Below are 13,578 nucleotides of genomic sequence, written 5' to 3'. Positions count from 1 at the left end.
CTGACCCCCATGCATTTTAAAGCATCACTAATAAAGAAAGCTTTCAGGTAAGAACAAACGTCAAAACAGAGTCAGACTTTTACTCCAGGGGTTTGTTCTTGTGTTTAATAGCACGGCTCTTCCATATAAAAGTGATTTCATGAGAGGAACCAAAGAGGAGACAGCCTCCATTTCCCATATTGAACATGAAGGTCTTTGTGAGGCATTTGCATTGGGGGGAAAGATATAAACATCTTCTTTACAACAACTGGCTTTATTCATGAGACACATACAGTAAGCATATGAGAAAATATTAGTACAATAATAGTATTAGAATATCAAATAGAATAAGAAATACCTAATAGAATATCACTATCCCTGCTAGACAACATGCAATAATCATTTGACTGTCAGGGAGATGAACTGAAGAAGTGAGAGATGAAAGTGTCTCACATTTTAGAAACCTATATAATCTAAAAGTGAATATCAGGTGGCTTAGAAAACAATCTGTATTTCAGGAAACAATGTATTGAGAGACAGAAGGTCAATGGTAATTTTGATACACCATGTGCAGAAATCTGTAAGAATTTCAGTTGAGACAACATAACTTCCTGTGTACTTCTGCAAAGCATGGACATTAAGTCCTGACATTGAACAAATTCCAGTATCACATCAGTAAGCATGCAAAGATGAATAAATCACAGTTCCAATCCACACCTGGGCTTTTGCTGTCGAAGCCTTTCAAAAACATTTCTAATAATTACAGACCCTCCGCTTAACACTCACTATGAATCAAGGCTATCCATATGAAGTGTTCTCTTTGTAGAAGCTTGAAGAGGGACAACGGAGAGAGGCTTGGCAAAGGCCAACACAGACTAAATGACTCTGGGAGTTGCTAGAGTTACGATATCAGTGAAGGAAATACACTGGTGCTTGGGGAAAATGTGCCCCTGGAAAACAAGCAAGACACTGGTTGGGGAAGGTTGGCATGTCTGTAACGCTAGTTCTCTAGTTAGGGCTAACACTATACATTGAGTGAACAAAACACAAGAAAACCTTCCTAATATTGAGTTGGAACGTTTGAATGGCACACATACACAATCCATGTCTCAAGGCTTAAAAATCATTTAACCTGTCTCCTCCCCTTCATCTACACTGATTAAAGTGGATTTAACAAGTGACATCAATAAGGGATCATAGCTTTCACCCCCGATTCAACTTGTCAGTCTATGTCATGGAAAGAGCGGGTGTTCTTAATGTTTTGTACACTTAAGTGTACACCAGTACTGTGTACTAATCCCTCTGTTGCCCATTGCCACTAATGTGTAGTAGGTGTGCAGCAACAGAGCGACAGGCTTACAGGGTTGAAGCTAATATATTGTTGCCTGGACCTGAAGTCAAACATTGGGTGAGATTATTGTGAATTGAGGCTAATGCTACGATAAGTGCTAAGTGCTGCTACAGTAGCTAAAGCTAAAGGGTAGCAGACGACTGCGTGATCATGCTCTCCGTAACCGATGTGACTAAAACCTTTAAACAGGTTAACATTCACAAAGCTGCAGGGCCAGACGGATTACCAGGACACGTACTCAGAGCATTGACCAGCTGGCAAGTTTTCACTGACATTTTAAACCTCTCCCTGACTCAGTCTGTAATACCTGCAGCAGACCACCATAGTCCCTGTGCCCAAGAACGCCAAGTTAACCTGTCTGAATGGCTATTGCCCCACAGCACTCACATCTGCAGCCATGAAATGCTTTGAAAGGCTGGTCATGACTCACATCAGCACCATCATCCCAGACACCCTGGACCCAGTCCAATTCACATACTGCCCCAACAGATCCACAGATGACTCAATCTCTATTGCACTCCACACTGCCCTTTACCACCTGGACAAGAGGAACACCTATGTGAGAATGCTGTTCATTGACTACAGATCAGCATGCAACTGCATAGAGGCCTTCAAGCTCATCACTAAGCTAAGGACCCTGGGGCTGAACACCTCTCTCCGCAATTAACTGGATTCTGGACTTCCTGACGGGCTGCCCCTAGGTGGTGAGGTTAGACAATAACAAATCCACCACCCCGATCCTCAACATGGGGGCCCCTAAGGGGTGCGTGCTTAGTCCCCTCCTGTACTCCCTGTTCACCCATGACTGCGTGGCAGACGATGACACGCCGGTGGTAGGCCTGATCACGGACAATGATGAGACAGCACTTAGGAAGGAGGTCTGGCAGTGTGGTGACAGGACAACAACCTCTCCCTCAACGTCAGTAAGACAAAGGAGCTGATCATGGACTACACGAAATGAAGAGCTAAGTCCGCACCCCATTCACATTGACAGGGCTGTAGTGGAGCAGGTCGAGAGCTTCACGTTCCTTTGTGTCCACATGACTAAGGATCTATCATGGTCCACACACACCAACACAGTCACACCAACACAGTCACCATGTGCAATGCCATGCATCGGCTGGAGTGGTGTAAAGATCGCCGCCATTGGACACTGGAGAAGTGAAAACGCGTTCTCTGGCGTGATGAATCACGCCTCCCCATCTGGCAGCCGACGTACAAATCTAGATTTGTCAGATGGCAGGAGAACGCTACCTGCTCCAATGCATAGTCCCAACTGTAAAGTTTGTGTAGGAGGAATAATGGTGTGGGGCTGTTTTTCATGATTCGGGCTAGGCCCCTTAGCTCCAGTGAAGCAAAATCGTAACATTACAACATTACAGCTCCAGTGAAGCGAAATCGTAACATTACAGCATTACAGCTCCAGTGAAGCGAAATCGTAACATTACAGCACACAATTATATTCCAGACGATTCTGTGCTTACAACTTTGTGGCAACAGTTTGGGTAAGGCCCTTTCCTGTTCTGTGCTTACAACTTTGTGGAGACAGTTTGGGTAAGGCCCTTTCCTGTTCCAGCTTGACATTTCCCCCTGTACACAAAGCGAGGTCCATACAGAAATGGTTGGTCGAGATTGGTTTGGAGGAACTTGACTGGCCTGCACAGAACTCTGACCTTAAACCCGTTGGGATTAATTTTAACGCCGAGCCAGGCCTAATAGCCCAAAATCACTGCCTGACCTCACTAACGATCTTGCGGCTTAATGGAAGCAAGTCCCCGCAACAATGTTCCAACATCTAGTGGAAAGCCTTCCCAGAAGAGTGAAGGCTATTTCTAGCAGCCGGTGAATAATGAGATGTTCAACAAGGAGGTATCCACATACTTTTAGTCATGTAGTGTATCTACCTTAATTACCTCATACTCCTCTACATCAACTCAGTACTGGTACCCCATGTATACAGCCAAGTCATTGTTACCCATTGTGTATTTACTATTACTTTTATTATTTTGCGTTTTACTTTTCTATTATTTCCAAAATGTTCCTCTCTCTGCATTGTTGGGAACGGTCCATAATTAAGCGCTTCAGTTTTAGTCGACACCTGTTATTTACGAAACCTGGGACAAACACAATTTGATTTGACTTAATTGAGGCTGTGACACGCTATGCTAACATGCTGCTTTCCTACTGAGACCACACTCAGCGCAGAGCGGCCAGAGTTGAATGGTTGCAGTCGCACTCAAAAGCAGCTTGGCCCGAGGGTGTTAGCGACTGTGAAATCCCAAAGGATGTGTGTGTGTTTGTCTGTGTGCTTGCATGTGTGTGTGTGTGGTATGTCTGTGTGTGTGTGTATGAACAAGACCGAATTCTGCAACCACCCCCAAAACTGAACTACAAAGGGACAACAACAAGTCAATCCAGAGAGGGACGTGGCTGACAAGGAACTTAAATTAGTGTGAGCCAAAGAAGTCGGTGTATTCTAGGATTCAATTATACAGAGGAGGGACGAGGGGGGCTGATTCCATATTTAGATAAGATGAACAGGACAATGAGGAGAGAGAGAGAGAGAGAGAGAGAGAGAGAGAGAGAGAGAGAGAGAGAGAGAGAGAGAGAGAAAGAAAAAGAAACTGAAAAAGAGGCACAGGCAGAGAGAGGAGACGGTAAGAGAGAAAAAGAGACAGAAAATTAGAAAGAAAAACAAGGAGAGAAAGAGACTCTCTCCAATGTGTCAGTGTGAGAGAGTGTGAATGACATGCCAGTGTGCAGAGCGTCACACAGAGGTGTCAGCGGGTGCCAGGCCCCGGGGCCAAACTCAGAGTGACGTTGACGAGACATGGCAGAGGAGTGCAAACCATGCTGTGTGCCACAGGGGAGAATGTTACCGTGCCCCTTCAATTCAAGGGGCTTTATCTCTCCCTCATTCTCTCTCTTTCTCTCTGCAGCCTGTATTGCATAAGATAATGTGTTGAGTGAACACAGTGGGTCTGAAGGCCAGAGGACAGAGTATATGAGTGTATATGAGTATATTATTCAGGTCATAGGTCATTGGTAAGGTCTCTCGACACAAATTCGTATATTGCAGTACATGAGTCTGAAAGCCCTATGTACAGTTAGCACTGCGTAAAACATTCAAAACCACTGTGGGTTATCATAAGAACCACACTCATAAGCATTGCATGACCATTCATAAATGTTGCATACATACAGAAGCGGATATGTTACTGCATAATCTTTCTGTGCCTGGTGTTGTTGACACAAGCCGACACCTGTATTTTGTTCAGTATTTATGTATTAGGCAGTGTTTGTGAAGGTGATAATTCTACATAGTTTATGACTATGTTAGATCAGTGTTAAATAAGCCTAAAGGGGCTTTATATCAAAGTAGAACTGATTTATTCAGCGCCTTAACTTGGATCAGGAAGTGTTTTATTATCCTGCACCAGCTTAACCTGAGACTTACTGATTAACTGGATATCTGGGTATCAAAAATATGGAGGGATATACATTGTACATTCAGATCCATAAGACAACACATTGGGACTGACGTGGCTTCAGTAAATTACACATGGAAAGTTAGTATCTCCTCTCTGTGGTTTTGCCATTTACTTGCTCGTTGTTGTTGTTTTTGACTGCATTGGGACTTTAAGAAGGGACCTTTTGAATCCAGGCTCCATACAGTACCTTCTATTAAGAGGACATGCCTTATTATATTAGGCAGCCACAGCACAGGAAATTCAGTCATGCTGCAAGATTTGCACAGGGTATAAGCCTAATCCATTAACCTACACCTTACATTTTCAAAATTTCATTAGTGTATTTTTACACACCAATCCACTGGCTGAATACTAATAAGGTGCTATTATCAAATGCCAAGGGCAGACTCACAGGTGTTGAGTTTTGTCCCAATGTGACTTCTAACAACAACGTCAGTGAGCTGTATTTGTTAGCCTCCTTTAAAGGCTACGGTTGAAAGTTGAAGCCAATTCAATGTTATTCATTCAGGAAATAATGATCATAATAATGGCTCAGTCGGTAGAGCATGGCGCTTGCAACGCCAAGCGTCGTGGGTTCGTTTCCCACTGGGGCCACCCATATGCAAAAGTAGTGGCCCCAGCCGACTTGTAAGTCGCTTTGGACAAAAGCGTCTGCTAAATGGGATATATATATATATAAAATCATGCCCACTTTCTATTAAAAATGTGACATCAATGAAAACATGGATTTGACAATAACTTGACCCCAACCCTTGGCGAACAAAATTAATCCACACTAATTTTTCCCAAATGGCTGTTTACACCAACCCTGCAAGATACTGTATACTAAACCAGTAAAAGTTGAAGCTAAAATACAAAGTGCATCACTATTAAAATGATGCAATACTATTCCAGACCCCTGTGTTCGAGCATGCTTCAGGGACTGAAAAGAGAACTTTCTAAATGAAAGGTAATACTTAGACACGTACTGTAGAGAGAGATGGAGAGGAATGGGGATGGAGACATCGAGGGGAGCTGATCACCAAAACATTTAGGGTTTTAAGTAGAGGTCGACTGATTAATCGGCATGGCCAATTTCAAGTTTTCATAACAAATCGGTAATCGGCCTATTTGGACGCCGATTATGGCCGATTAAATTGCAATCCATGAGGAAAGTGCAGCGTCAAAAGAACCTTGCGGCTGCGAGCCAACGTAAGTTGCTAGCTAACATTAAACTTATCTTATAAAAAAACAATCAATCTTCACATAATCACGAGTTAACTACACATTGTTGATGACATACACCTTGTAACTGAGCCAGGTTTGTATGCCTTCTTGCTCTCACAATGCTTTTTCAGTTCTGTCCACACATTTTCTATAGGATTGAGGTCAGGGCTTTGTGATGGCCACTCCAATACCTAGACCTCGTTATCCTTAAGCCATTTTGCCACGACTTTGGAAGTATTGTGGCGTACAGCAGGTCAGCCACCAGGGGGAGACTCATTGAGGCCTGGTGACAGACAGTATTCTAGGTCTCGACGGGCTCTCCGGCCAGGACTAATTGGGGCTGATTGGGGATTTGTGAGTAATCAAGGGCTGATTGCTCAAAAGCTGTACAAGTCCCATAAAGCACACAGGGGAGAGACAAGGGGGGAGGACTCCCGTATAGTTGGGGACGGTAACAGGAGGGAGTTCAGTTTTTGATCCCCACAGGATGCAGCAAGACCCGGAGCCCAGAAGACGGTATCCCGGAGAGGGTCTCTTGGGAGAAACCTATTCTATTCTTTTGGACTTTTATTTTAATAAACACCTTTGAAACTGAGCTAATCCTACTCTGTCCATGTCTGATCTGTGTAAACATTTTGACCCAACCCCCTGGTCTGCCACAGAATGCTTGGGGTCATTGTCCATTTGCGACCAATCTTTAACTTCCTAACTAATGTCCTGAGATGATGCTTCAATATATCCACCTCATTTCCCCACCTCAAGATGCCATCTATTTTGTGAAGTGCACTAGTACCTCCTGTAGCAAAGCACCCCCACAACATGACGATGCCACCCCCGTGCTTCACGGTTGGGATGGTGTTCTTCGGCTTGCAAGTCTCCCCCTTTTCCCTCCAAATATAATGATTGTCATTATGGCCAAACTGTTCTATTTTTGTTTCATCAGACCAGAGGACATTTCTCCAAAAAGTACGATACTTGTCCCCATGTGCAGTTGCAAACCGTAGTCTGGCTTTTTATGGCGGTTTTGGAGCAGTGGCTTCTTCCTTGCTGAGCGGCCTTTCAGGTCATGTTGATATAGGACTCATTTTACTGTGTATATAGATACTTTTGTATCTGTTTCCTCCAGCATCTTCACAAGGTCCTTTGCTGTTGTTCTGGTATTGATTTGCACTTTTCTCACCAAAGTACATTCATCTCTAGGAGACAGAATGCATCTCCTTCCTGAGCGGTATAATGGCTGCGTGGTCCCATGGTGTTTATACTTGCGTACTATTGTTTGTACAGATGAACGTGGTACCTTCAGGCGAGAATGAACCAGACTTCTGGAGGTCTACACATTTTGTAGACTGGCTGAGGTCCTGGCTGATTTATTATTTTGATTTTCCCATTATGTCAAACAAAGAGGTGCTGAGTTTGAAGGTAGGCCTTGAAATACATCCAAAGGTACACCTCCAATTGACTTAAATGATGTCAATTAGCCTAACAGAAGCTTCTAAAGCCAGACATCATTTTCTGGAATTTCCCAAGCTGTTTAATGGAACAGTCAATCTAGTGTATGTAAACTTCTGACCCACTGAAACTGTGATACAGTGAATTATAAGTGATATAGGTCTGTTAACAATTGTTGGAAAAATGACTTGTGTCATGCACAAAGTAGATGTCCTAACCGACTTGCAAAAACTATAGTTTGTTAAACAGGAAATTTGTGGAGTGGTTGAAAAACTAGTTTTAATGACTCCAACCTAAGTGTATGCAAACTTTCGACTTCAACTGTAGGTTATCCTGCGTTGCATATAATCAATGCGGTGCCTGTTAATTTATCATTGACTTACAGCCAACTTCAACTTCGCCAAACGGGTGATGATATAACAAATGTGCATTTGCAAAAAAGCACAATCTTTTCACAAATGTACCTAACCATAAAAATAAATGCCTTTCTTAAAATCAGTACACAGAAGTAGATTTTTTAAACCTGCATATTTAGTTAAAATAAATGCATGTTAGCAGGCAATACTAACTAGGGAAATGTGTCACTTCTCTTGCATTCAGTGCAAGCAGAGTCAGGGTATATGCAACAGTTTGGGCTGCCTGGCTCGTTGTAAACTGTGTTTCTTCCTAACGAAGACCGTAATTAATTTGCCAGAATTGTACATAATTATGATACAACATTGAAGGTTGTGCAATGTAACAGCAATATTTAGACTTAGGGTTGCCACCAGCTCAATAAAATACAGAACGGTTCTGTATTTCACTGAAAGAATAAATGTTTTGTTTTAGAAATTATAGTTTCCGGATTTGACCATATAAATGACCAAAGGCTCGTATTTCTGTGTTTATTATATTATAATTAAGTCTATGATTTGATAGAGCAGTCTGACTGAGCGGTGGTAGGCAGCAGCAGGCTCATAAGCATTCATTCAAACAGCAGTTTACTGCGTTTCGCAGAAGCTCTTAGCAATGCTTGAAGCACAGCGTGTCACACCCTGATCACTCCAAGTGTCGCTTGTTTTCTCCAGTGTATTTATCCCTGTGTTTCCTGTCTCTCTGTGCCAGTTCATCTTGTATGTTTCCAAGTCAACCAGTGGTTTTTCCTGTACTCCTACCTTTGCTATTCTCTTTTTATAAGTCCTCCCGGTTTTGACCTTTGCCTGTTTCTGGACTCTGTACCCGCCTGCCTGACCATTCTGCCTGCCTTGTCCACAATCCTTTCTGCCACTCTGTACCTCATGGACTCTGATCTGGGTTCGACCTTTTGCCTGTCCACTACTATTCTCTTGCCTACTCCCTTTGGATTATTAAACATTGTAAGACTCCAACCATCTGCCTCCTGTGTCTGCATCTGGGTCTCGCCTTGTGTCATGATATAGCACTGTTTTTGACTTCAAGCCTATCAACTCCTGAGATTAGGCTGGCAATACTAAAGTGCCCATAGTAAAAGATATATGGAATACAAATGGTATAATGAGAAATAGTCGGCACGTCATGATTCCTATAATAACTACAACCTAAAACTTCTTAACTGGGAATATTGAAGAACTAGGAATATTGAACCATCAGCTTTCATAGGTTCTCGTGTTCTGAGCAAGGAACATAAACGTTAGCTTTTTTACATGGCACATATTGCACTTTTCCTTTCTTCTCCAACACTTAAACCAAATTGAACATGTTCCATTATTTATTTGAGACTAAATATATTATATTTATGTATTATATTAGGGTTAAAATAAAACTGCTCATTGTTCATTCAGTATTGTTGTAATTGTCATTATGGTAAATATTTTCCTTACAATATTTTCCTTACAATTGGTCCTCCAATAATCGGTATTGGTGTTGAAAAATCATAATCGATCGACCTCAAGTTTTAAGATCCAATTGTTTTTGTTCACTGAGAAACGTAGTATTACACAGCAATATTCCATTACTTAGGAAGTGAAGTCAACTCCTTTGTGAAAATCAACAAGATTGGTTTTATTTCCCCAGTTTGTCTGAATCATAATGGCAGAGCGGGCTAAAGGCTGGGAAAGATGCTGTGTTGTTGTTGCTTGTCAGCTGAAGAATTTCAAAAGGCATTTCTATATAAACGAGGCATGTATGTGAGCACGTGTGTGTGTGTATACATATATATATAAAAATGTGCGCTTGTGTGTGTGTGTGTACATGAGTGTGCCGTGCCTGCTGTGCACGCTGCATGCTGATAAGTGCCAGTCTTGCTCTGGCTCTTTGAAGCATAACGTCACAACACAGTTGAGCACTGGAGCAGGTCGGCAAGAGTCAGCCTCCACACTCTCAATGGTGTTGAGAACATGACCTACTACAAACACAGTCCCAAGCAACACACTGGGTGACTGACATGCTGTGCGTGTGGTAGAGTGCAGGTTTCATGTGGCATGCATGTGTGTATTTATATTCAGCAGTCATTTGCAATGACTAGAGGTCGACCGATTATGATTTTTCAAAGCCAATACCGATACCGAACCAAAAAAAGTCAATACCGATTAATCGGACGATTTGTATATAAATATTTGTAATAACGAGAATTACAACAATACTGAATGAACACTTTTATTTTAACTTAATATAATACATCAATAAAATCAATTTAGTCTCAAATAAATAATGAAACATGTTCAATTTGGATTAAATAATGCAAAAACAAAGTGTTGGAGAATAAAGTAAAAGTGCAAATTTGCCATGCAAAAAAATCTAACATTTAAGTTCCTTGCTCAGGACATGAAAGCTGGTGGTTCCTTTTAACGTGAGTCTTCAATATTCCCAGGTAAGAAGTTTTAGGTTGTAGTTATTATAGGAATTATAGGACTATTTCTGTGCAATGCTTGAATCACAGCAAAGAGCTGCTGGCAAATGCAGGAGAGTGCTGTTTGAATGAATGCTTACGAGCCTGCTGCTACCTACCACCGCTCAGTCAGACTGCTCTATCAAATATCAAATTGTAGACTTAATTATAATATAATAACACACAGAAATATGAGCATTAATATGGTCTTTATTCTTTCAGTGAATTATGGAACCGTTCCGTATTTTAACCAACGGGTGGCATCCATAGTTTAAATACTGCTGTTACATTGCACAACCTTCAATGTTATGTCATAATTATGTACAATTCTGGCAAATTAATTACGGTCTTTGTTAGGAAGAAATGGTCTTCGCACAGTTCGCAATGAGCCAGGCAGCCCAAACTGCTGCATATACCCTGACTCTGCTTGCACAGAACGCAAGAGTAGTGACACAATTTCCCTAGTTAAAATAAATTCATGTTAGCAGGCAATTTCAACTAAATATTCAGGTTTAAAATATATATACTTGTGTATTGATTTTAAGAAAGGCATTGATGTTTATGGTTAGGTACACATTGGTGCAACAACAGTGCTTTTGTCCCGAATGCGCTTGTTAAATCATCACCCGTTTGGCAAAGTAGGCTGTGATTCGATGAGGAATTAGCAGGCACCGCATCGATTATATGCAACGCAGGACAAGCTAGATAAACTAGTAATATCATCAACCATGTGTAGTTAACTAGTGATTATGTTAAGATTGATTGTTTTTTTATAAGATAAGTTTAATGCTAGCTAGCACCTTACTGTGGCTCCTTGCAGCACTCGCATAACAGGTAGTCAGCCTGCCACGCAGTCTCCTCGTGGAGTGCAATGTAATTGGCCATAATCGGTGTCCAAAAATGCAGTTTACCGATTGTTATGAAAACTTGAAATCTGCCCTAATTAATCGGCCATTCTGATTAATCGGTCGACCTCTAGCAACGACAGTGGAGGGCAAGTTTTGCCACTTCAAATGAGCATGCCAATAACAGCTCCCCTATTACCACAATTAGCTAAAGAGCTGGTAAGTTTTTGTAAAGTGAGACAGACTGAATGGCATTAACTCTGGTGCGTGAAGCCCTTTCACCTTTATTTAACCAGGTAGGCTAGTTGAGAACAAGTTCTCATTTGCAACTGCAACCTGGCCAAGATAAAGCAAAGTAGTTCGACACATACAACAACTGTCACGCCTTGGTCTTAGTATTTTGTGTTTTAGTTAATTAGTTGGTCAGGCCAGGGTGTGACATGGGTTTATTGTTTGTTGTAATTCTTAGTGGGGTTTTTTAGTTATTGGGATTGTAGCTGATTAGGGGTGTGTTACATAGGTTTGGCTGCCTGAGGCGGTTCTCAATCAGAGTCAGGTGATTCTCGTTGTCTCTGATTGGGAACCGTATTTAGGTAGCCTGGGTTTCACTTTGTATTTCGTGGGTGATTGTTCCTGTCTCTGTGTTAGTGTTCACCAGATAGGCTGTATAGGTTTTTCACGTTCTGTTTGTTGTTTTTGTTTTTTCATGTTTCGTCGTTTGTTCTATTAATAAACATGAGTAACCAACACGCTGCATTTCGGTCCGACTCTCTTTCGACAAACGAAGAACGCCGTTACAACAACACAGAGTTACACATGGAATAAACAAACATACAATCAATAATACAGTAGAAAAATATATATACAGCATGTGCAAATGAGGTAGGATAAGAGAGGTAAGGCAATAAATAGGCCATGGTGGAAACATAATTACAATATAGCAATTAAACACTTGAATGGTAGGATGTGCAGAAGATGAATGTGCAAGTTGAGATACTGGGGTGCAAAGGAGCAAGATAAATAAATAAATACAGTATGGAGATGAGGTATATTGGATGGGCTATTTACAGATTAACTATGTACAGGTTCAGTGATCTGTGAGCTGCTCTGACAGCTGGTGCTTAAAGCTAGTGAGGGAGGTAAGAGTCTCCAGCTTCAGAGATTTTGCAGTTCGTTCCAGTCATTGGCAGCAGAGAACTAGAAGGAGAGGTGGCCAAAGGAAGAATTGGCTTTGGGGGTGACCAGTGAGAAATACCTGCTGGAGCACGTGTTACGGGTGGGTGTTGCTATGGTGGACAGTGAGCTGAGACAAGGCGGGGATTTACCTAGCAGAGACTTGTAGATGACCCGGAGCCAGTGGGTTTGGCGACGAGTATGAAGGGAGGGCCAGCCAAAGAGATCATAGAGGTCGCAGTGGTGGGTAGTACATGTGGCTTTGGTGACAAAAAGGATGGAACTGTGATAGACTGCATCCAATTTGTTGAGTAGAGTGTTGGAGTTTTTTTGTAAATTACATCGCTGAAGTCGAGGATCGATAGGATGGTCAGTTTTACAACGGTATGTTTGGCAGCATGAGTGAGAGGCTTTGTTTGCAAAATAGGAAGCCGGTTCTAGATTTAATTTAGGATTGGATTGTTTAATGTGAGTCTGGAAGGAGAGTTTACAGTCTAATCAGACACCTAGGTATTTGTAGTTGTCCACATATTCAAAGTCAGAACCATCCAGAGTAGTGATGCTGGACGGGCGGGCAGGTGCGGGCAGCGACCGGTTGAAGAGCATGCATTTAGTTTTACTTGCATTTAAGAGCAGTTGGAGGCCACAGAAAAATAGTTGTATGGCATTGAAGCTCATCTGGAGGTTAGTTAACACCGAGGTATACATAATGGTGTCGTCTGCGTAGAGATGGTTCCAAGAATCACTAGCAGTGAGAGCAACATCATTGATGTATACAGAGAAGAGAGTTGGCCTAAGAATTTAACCCTGTGGCACCCCCATAGAGGCTGCCAGAGGTCCGGACAACAGGCCCTCCGATTTAACATACTGAACTCTATCGGAGAAGTAGTTGGTGAACCAAGCGAGGCAATCATTTGAGAAACCAAGGCTGTTGAGTCTGCCAATAAGAATGTCGTGGTTGACAGAGTCGAAAGCCTTAGCCAGGTCGATGAATACGGCTGCACAGTAATGTCTCTTAGCGATGGCGGTTATGATATCGTTTAGGACCTTGAGCGTGGCTGAGGTGCACCCATGACCAGCTCTGAAACCAGATTACATAGCGGAGAAGGTACGTTGAGATTCTAAATGGTCGGTAATCTGTTTGTTAACCTGGCTTTCAAAGACCTTAGAAAGGCATGGTAGAATAGATATACATCTGTAGCAGTTTGGGTCTAGAGTGTCTCCCCCTTTGAAGAGGGG

The 13,578-nt window shown here is 42.1% G+C and overlaps 1 protein-coding gene across 1 annotated transcript in view; it reads right to left on the bottom strand.

The window, feature by feature from the left end:
• Positions 1-13,578, bottom strand: part of LOC135511025 (protocadherin-15-like) — a 278,688-nt gene that overhangs the window by 36,635 nt on the left and 228,475 nt on the right. The window lies entirely within an intron of this gene.

Source organism: Oncorhynchus masou, chromosome 23 (genome assembly GCF_036934945.1).
Source record: "Oncorhynchus masou masou isolate Uvic2021 chromosome 23, UVic_Omas_1.1, whole genome shotgun sequence".
NCBI lineage: Eukaryota > Metazoa > Chordata > Actinopteri > Salmoniformes > Salmonidae > Oncorhynchus > Oncorhynchus masou.
Note: the sequence above shows the minus strand (reverse complement) of the source record. Positions and strands in the feature narration are given on the sequence as shown.